The sequence below is a fragment of the Boleophthalmus pectinirostris genome, unplaced genomic scaffold (genome assembly GCF_026225935.1).
Source record: "Boleophthalmus pectinirostris isolate CB_2022bp ecotype Guang Dong unplaced genomic scaffold, ASM2622593v1 HiC_scaffold_13, whole genome shotgun sequence".
Taxonomy (NCBI): Eukaryota; Metazoa; Chordata; class Actinopteri; order Gobiiformes; family Gobiidae; genus Boleophthalmus; species Boleophthalmus pectinirostris.
This window is the reverse complement of record NW_026571036.1, coordinates 5,630,911-5,638,248: the sequence shown is the minus strand read 5'-3', so window position 1 is coordinate 5,638,248 and position 7,338 is coordinate 5,630,911. Positions and strand designations below refer to the sequence as shown.

Below are 7,338 nucleotides of genomic sequence, written 5' to 3'. Positions count from 1 at the left end.
TGAACTCAGACTGATTCTAGAATTAAAATAAAAAATCTATTTCATGATGTAGATCAGGGGTGTCAAACATACGGCCCGGGGGCCAGATCCGGCCCTCCAAGACCTTTAATCTGGCCCTCGGCTGATTTTCTACTAAAATATTTTAATTATATTTTCTATTAAAATCTTGTTAATTTTCTGTGGTGTTTATCACAGCAGCGTCTCCAGCGTCTCTGTACGTGGCCCCTCCCACCAGAGCAGCACAAATGAAGACTTGTCTCTTTCCAAACGCTCTTAAAGGACGATCGTTTTGACTGTTGACCGTGACACCCTCATCAGAAAAATGTCCAACATGAGAAAAGTGGAGCCGAGTGCAGGATTTACTTCTGTTTACATACAAGTTCATGTTAAAACTTTGTGCTGAAATTACATTTTTCTTAAAGTTTCAGGTTGTTCATAATATTATAATATTTTGCAAAAGAAAGAGTTCATCATTTAAAAAAGATTTCTGTAATAGATTTGTGTTTCTCTGCACAAATATTTGAACTTATTGTTATTTTTTGAGGTTTATGAGTTTTCTGATCCGGCCCCTTTGGATACGGCCCCCAGACCAAAATGAGTTTGACACCGCTGGTTTAAATGTTACAGATTAGACTGTCACAGGTGCAGGGCAGATAAACTTACTTAGATGACAGAAGAAATCCGAGGCACTCTGATGTGTTTAGCTATTATTTTTATTTTACAGCAAACGTCAACGCTTTTCGACTTGTGTCTTCATCCTGGCGTTTAAACAGCTCCTTTTACCTTTCGTTCAGTAGAGTTTGGCAATTCCGGAGCTGAAATGATCCAAATGATTCTAGCGAAGGTGCGTGGAGTTTAAAAACACAGTGGAGCACTTCCTGTATTACCACTCAGTGACATCACGAGGTGGAACTCAGCCTAAATATGCAGGATTAAACGTGAGTTTTTATCCTGATGCCGTGACACAGATCAGTTCTGTCAGAAAGCCCAGACGAAACAGCACTGACTTGGAACGAACTTTACGAAACGGGGACGGTTTTTTAAAGACTGAATTTGACGAACAATATTTTAACTTTTTATTATTATCTCTGCTGCTGTTGACCTGGACCTGAGTGCAGTAATTCGTTTCTGTGTATTCTTTTTATACTGAAATGACAAATAAATTCTGATTCTGAATGAAACAAAACACAAGTCCAGGTCTGTTTGTGACGAGGAAACAACATTATAACGTAGATCAGTGAAGCGTAAACTTAGGGGTGTCAAATTATCGCGTTAATTGCGATTAATTAATTACAGTCATATTTAGCGCGTTATGTTTTTTAATCGCGTTAATCTCATTTTTAATCTCTAACTTTACTGTTTCTGTATGTGAGTTGCTTTATTATAAAACCTGTTTTTATGTGTTGTTGGGACAACAACACACACACACAAAAACACATTTATACATTTTTTTTATTTCGGTAATTCCACTCATTGCCGGAAACCCACACAAAACGCGCGCAGTAAGAGCGATGTAAACGTCATGTTAACGTTGGCGGCGTCAGTCGCACAATGGACGAGGTCGTAAGAGCCAGTAGAACAGAGCAGCAGTGCACAGGGAAAAACACATTCGTGTCTTGGAAATTATTCTCCTGACGTGAAATATAAAAGAAAATAACAAATATAATATCGTCACTGGTGAAAACAACCTGCATAGACTCATGATGTCTGCACTACTGTCCTATACACACACAAACACACAAACACACAAACAACACACAAACACAAACACACACACACAACACACACACACAACACACAAAACACACACAAACACACACAAACACACACACACACAAACACACACACACACACAAACACACACACTTCATCATCGTCATTAACCTGAGAACGCGTGGACCACGTTTCCTTCCGTAGTTACTGCGTGGACACCGACGTGCTCCCGTGAGCCGCGTGTGGATCGTGTTTTCTCGCGTACGCGGCGTAAACCGAGCTTCCTCCTGTGCCTCTAAACCAGAACTAACACCAAGACTAAAACCAGGAAAACTAAACCAGAACTAAAACCAGGACTAAACCAGGTCTAAACCAGGACTAAACCAGGATTAATCCATTCCAGGACTAAACCAGGACTAAAACCAGTGATCTCATATATAAAGCATTTCTCTATCAATAATATTTTTAATATGGTTAAGGAAAGACTGGACTTTTTATTGTCTTTAAGTCGACAAAAGTTATTATGTTCAGATTTCCTCGTCTTTGCTACTTTACAACAAACAGTTTCTTATTCATGGAGACTTGGGCTCAACAGACAATTTGAAGAGATTTGTTAAACAATAAATGACTTTATAAAGTCACTTTTTTTAATCTATATCAGTCTTTTGATCTGCCACAATAATGTAATAATGAATTTAAATGAAAATACCTCAAATTGAAGCTTTTCTCAGCAATTTTTAGGTGAGATTAAAATGAGATTAATTAGATTAATTAATTACAGATCATAATTAATTAATCTCTCAATTTTTTTAATCGCATGACAGCACTAGCGTAAACACTTGTTAGATAAATATCGGGTGTCTAGATGTTCGTAAAGTTTCCTGCTCTTGTACAGTAACACAAAAGTCACTTACACTTAATAATAATAATTGCGGTACATTCAAAAAAAGAACTACAGGAAGTACTATCGCCCGTGGCAACCTGGTGCTTCCTGTCACAGAGGTCAGTGAGTTGCTGAGCCTCTTTGCTCGCGGTGGCTAATTGCAATAATCAACGTGATTAGCATGAACGAGCTAGCCACCCAGACCGCTCCAGCCCAGCGGCATCATGGGAAAAAAAAAAAAAAAAACAACTCAGCGGGCGGCAGGGGTAAAGTACGCGGTTAAAGTAAGCAATTGTTTCAGCTAAGTCCTGCGTTTAAGTCGGGGCTGAGGAATCAAACGCGGCTCTGTGGACTGTGGGGGGGGACGTGGGCAGTGTTGGGAAGGTGACTTTTTAAAATGTAATCCCCTACAGATTACAGATTACATCCCCCAAAATGTAGTTAAAAGACTCAAAAAGTCCAGTCTGTCCTTAACCAGATTAAAAATATTATTGATAGAGAAATTATTTTTATATGAGATCAATGCTGCTTTAAATTATGTTCATCCTACTGTTTAGACCTGGTTTTAGTCCTGGTTCAGTCCTGGTTTAGACCTGTTTTAGTCCTGGTTTAGTCCTGGTTTAAATCCTGGGTTTAGTCCTGGTTTCGACCTGGTTTTAGTCCTGGTTTTAGTCCTGGTTTAGACCTGGTTTAGTCCTGGTTTTAGTCCTGGTTTTAGTCCTGGTTTAGACCTGGTTTAGTCCTGGTTTAGACCTGGTTTAGACCTGGTTTAGACCTGGTTTAGTCCTGGTTTAGACCTGGTTTTATTCCTGGTTTAGACCTGGTTTAGACCTGGTTTAGTCCTGGTTTAGACCTGGTTTTATTCCTGGTTTAGACCTGGTTTAGACCTGGTTTTAGTCCTGGTTTAGACCTGGTTTAGTCCTGGTTTAGACCTGGTTTAGACCTGGTTTAGACCTGGTTTATTCCTGGTTTAGACCTGGTTTAGACCTGGTTTAGACCTGGTTTAGACCTGGTTTAGACCTGGTTTAGTCCTGGTTTAGTCCTGGTTTTAGTCCTGGTTTAGACCTGGTTTAGACCTGGTTTTAGACCTGGTTTATTCCTGGTTTAGACCTGGTTTAGTCCTGGTTTAGACCTGGTTTAGACCTGGTTTAGACCTGGTTTAGACCTGGTTTAGTCCTGGTTTAGACCTGGTTTTATTCCTGGTTTAGACCTGGTTTAGACCTGGTTTAGACCTGGTTTAGTCCTGGTTTAGACCTGGTTTAGACCTGGTTTAGTCCTGGTTTAGACCTGGTTTAGACCTGGTTTAGTCCTGGTTTAGACCTGGTTTAGACCTGGTTTAGACCTGGTTTATTCCTGGTTTAGACCTGGTTTAGTCCTGGTTTAGACCTGGTTTAGACCTGGTTTAGACCTGGTTTAGACCTGGTTTAGACCTGGTTTATTCCTGGTTTAGACCTGGTTTAGACCTGGTTTAGTCCTGGTTTAGTCCTGGTTTAGACCTGGTTTAGTCCTGGTTTAGTCCTGGTTTTAAAAAAGTGAAAACAGTAAAATCCCTCTGTGTCCATTTATTTCAACAAAGTAACTGTAATCCAATTCCCACTCACTGAAACAGTAACAGATTACAGATTACATACCCCAAAATGTAGTTTGTAACAGAATCCATTAAATTACTTAAAGTGAGTAACGTAATCTGGATACTTTAGATTACTTGATATTGTCATGTTTTTTAAAAGTATTATTCTATGCGCACGAATATTTCTGAAAACTTCTTACTCCATATTCACCATTTTTGTATTTTCATCGTCCTGAACCTCGATCCGTCTCCGCACGTCCAAACACCACGACGGCGATCGGTCCGGTCACTTCCTGTTTACCTGTGCCTCCTCTTGACCTCGTCCTCCTCCCTCCCTTCCTCCATCCCTCCTTCCATCAATCCCTCTATCCTCAGTGATAAACGCTCAAGAAGAAAAGAGGGAAAAGAGGCTCTTCGTTCAAAAGGTTTAAGGCAAAGTTTAGCCAGAGTTGAGACGAGGTTTGTCTGTCAGAAAACAGAGGGAGGAGAGAAGGAAGAGAGAGAAAAGGAGAGAGAGAAGGAGAGAGAGAAGGAGAGAGAAGAAAGGAGAGAGAGAAGGAAGAGAGAGAAAAGAGAGAGAGAAAGGAGAGAGAGAGAAGAGAGAGAAAGGAGAGAGAGAAGGAGAGAGAGAGAGAAAGGAGAGAGAGAGAGAGAGAGAGAGAGAGAGAGAGAAAAGGAGAGAGAGAGAGAGAGAGAGAGAGAAAGGAGAGAGAGAGAGAGAGAGAGAGAGAGAAAAGAGAGAGAGAGAGAGAGAGAGAGAGAGAGAGAAAGGAGAGAGAAAGAGAGAGAGAAAAGGAGAGAGAGAGAAGAAGGAGAGAGAGAGAGAGAGAGAGAGAAGAGAAAAGAGAGAGAGAGAGAGAGAGAGAGAAAAGGAGAGAGAGAGAGAGAGAGAAGAGAGAGAAAAGGAGAGAGAGAAGAGAGGAAAAGAAAGAGAGAGAGAGAGAGAGAAAGGAGAGAGAGAAAGGAGAGAGAGGAGAGAGAGAGAGAGAGAAAGGAGAGAGAGAAGGAGAGAGAGAGAGAGAAGGAGAGAGAGAGAGAAGAGAGAGAAGAGAGAGAAAGAGAGGAAAGGGAGAAAAAGGAGAGAGAGGAGAGAGAGAGAGAAAAGGAGAAGAGAGGAGAGAGAGAGAAAAGAGAGAGAAAAGGAGAGAGAGGGAGAGAGAGAGAGAAAAGGAGAGAGAGAAAAGGAGAGAAAGAGAGGAGAGAGAGAGAGAGAGAGAAAGAGAGAGAAGAGAGAGAGAAAAAAGAGAGAGAAAGGAGAGAGAGAAGGAGAGAGAGAGAAAGGAGAGAGAAGAGAAAGGAGAGAAAGAAAAAGGGAGAGAAAGGAGAGAGAGAAAGAGAGAGAAGAGAGAGAGAGAAAAGGAGAGAGAGAAGGAGAGAGAAAGAGAAAGAAAGAGAGAGAGAGAGAGGGAGAGAAAGAGGAGAAGAGGAGAGAGAGAAAAGAGAGGAAAAGAGAGAGAGAGAAAAGGAGAGAGAGAAGGAGAGAGAGAGAAAGAGAGAAAAGGAGAGAGAGGGAGAGAGAGAGAAAAGGAGAGAGAGAAAGAGAGAGAACAGCAGAGAAAGAGAAATAGAGAGAAAGAAAAGGAGAGAGAGAGAAGAAAAGAGAGAGAGAGAGAGAGAGAGAAAAGGAGAGAGAGAGAAGGAGAGAGAGAGAAGAGAGAGACAGAGAGAAGAGAGAAAGGAGAGAGAGAGGGGAGAGAGAGAAAGAGAGAGAGAAGAGAGAGAGAGAGAAAAGGAGAGAGAGAAGAGAGAGAGAGAGAAAGAGAGGAGAGAGAAGGGGAGAGAGAGAAAGAAGAGAGAGAAGAGAGGGGAGACAGAAAGAGAAGAGAGAGAGAGGAAAGAGAGAGAAAGAGAGAAAGAAGGAGAGAGAGAGAAAAGGAAGAGAGAGAAGAGAGAAAGGAAGAAAGAGAGAGAGAAGAGGGAGAGAGAGAGAGAAGGAGAAAAGAGAGAGAAGAAGAAAAGGAAGAAAGAGAAAGGAAAAGAGAGAAAAGGAGAGAGAGGAGAGAGAGAAGAAGAGAGAGAAGGAAGAGAGAGAAAGAAGAAAGAAGGAGAGAGAGAAAGGAGAAAAGGAGAAAAGAGAGAGAGGAGAGAGAGAAGAGGAAAAGAGAGAGGAGAAAGAGAGAGAGAAGAGAGAAGAAAAGAGAGAGAGAAAAAGAGAAAGAGAGAGAAAAGAGAGGAAAGAGAGAAAGAGAAAGAGAGAGAGAAAAGGAGAGAGAGAAAAGAGAGAGAAAGGAAGAGAGAGAAGGAGAGAGAGAGAAAAGGAGAGAGAGAGAGAAAAGGAGAGAGAAAGAAAAGGAGAGAGAGAAAGAGAGAGAACAGGAGAGAAAGAGAAATAGAGAGAGAGAAAAGAGAGAAGGGAGGAAAAGAGAGAGAGAGAAGAGAGAGAGAAAAGGAGAGAGAGAAAGAGAGAGAGAGAGAAGAGAGAAAGAAGAGAGAGAAAAGGAGAGAGACAGAGAAAAGGAAAAAAGGAAAGAGAGAAAGAGAAAGAGAGGGAAAAGGAGAGAGAATGGGAGAGAAGGAAGGAAAAGGAGAGAGAAAGAGAAAAGGATAGAGAAAGAGAGAAAAGAAGAGAAAAGAGATAGCGAGAAAAGGTGAGAGAGAGAAAAGGTAAAAGAGAAAAGGAAAGAGAAATAGAGAGATAAGGAAGAAAAAGCTGAGAGAAAGAGAAAAAGAGAGCAAGAGAGAGGAGAGAAAGAGAAAAGGAGAGAGAAACAGAAAAGAAGAGAGAGAAGGAAGGAAAAGAGAGAGGAGAAAGAGAGAAGGAATAAAAAGGAGGAAGGAAGGACAAAAAGAGAAGAGAGAGAAAAAGAAGAAAAAGGAGAGAGAAAAAAGAAAAGGAGAGAGAGAGAGAGAGAGAGAATTAAAAGAGAGAGGAAGAGAGAAAGAGAGAGAGAGAGAAGGAAGGAAAAGGAGAGAGGAGAGAAAGAGGAGAGAGAGAGAAAAGGAGTACAGAAAGAAAAAGAGAGAAAAAAGAAGAGAGGGGACAGAAAGAGACAGAGTGCAGGAAGGAGAGAGAGAGAGAAAGAAAGAAAGAAAGAGAGAAAGGGAAAGAGGACAGAAAGAAGAGAGAGGAGGAGACAAAAGGAAAGAGAGAAAGACGCTGAGAGGAAGGAGAGAAAGACAAGAGTGAGAGAGATCAAGAAAGAAAGAGAGAGAGAGAGAGAGAGAGTGAAAG

At 41.2% G+C, this 7,338-nt stretch overlaps 1 pseudogene; it reads left to right on the top strand.

The window, feature by feature from the left end:
* Positions 1–5,608: 5,608 nt before the first annotated feature.
* Positions 5,609–7,100, top strand: LOC129407636 (trichohyalin-like; annotated as a pseudogene).
* The last annotated feature ends 238 nt before the right edge of the window (positions 7,101–7,338 follow it).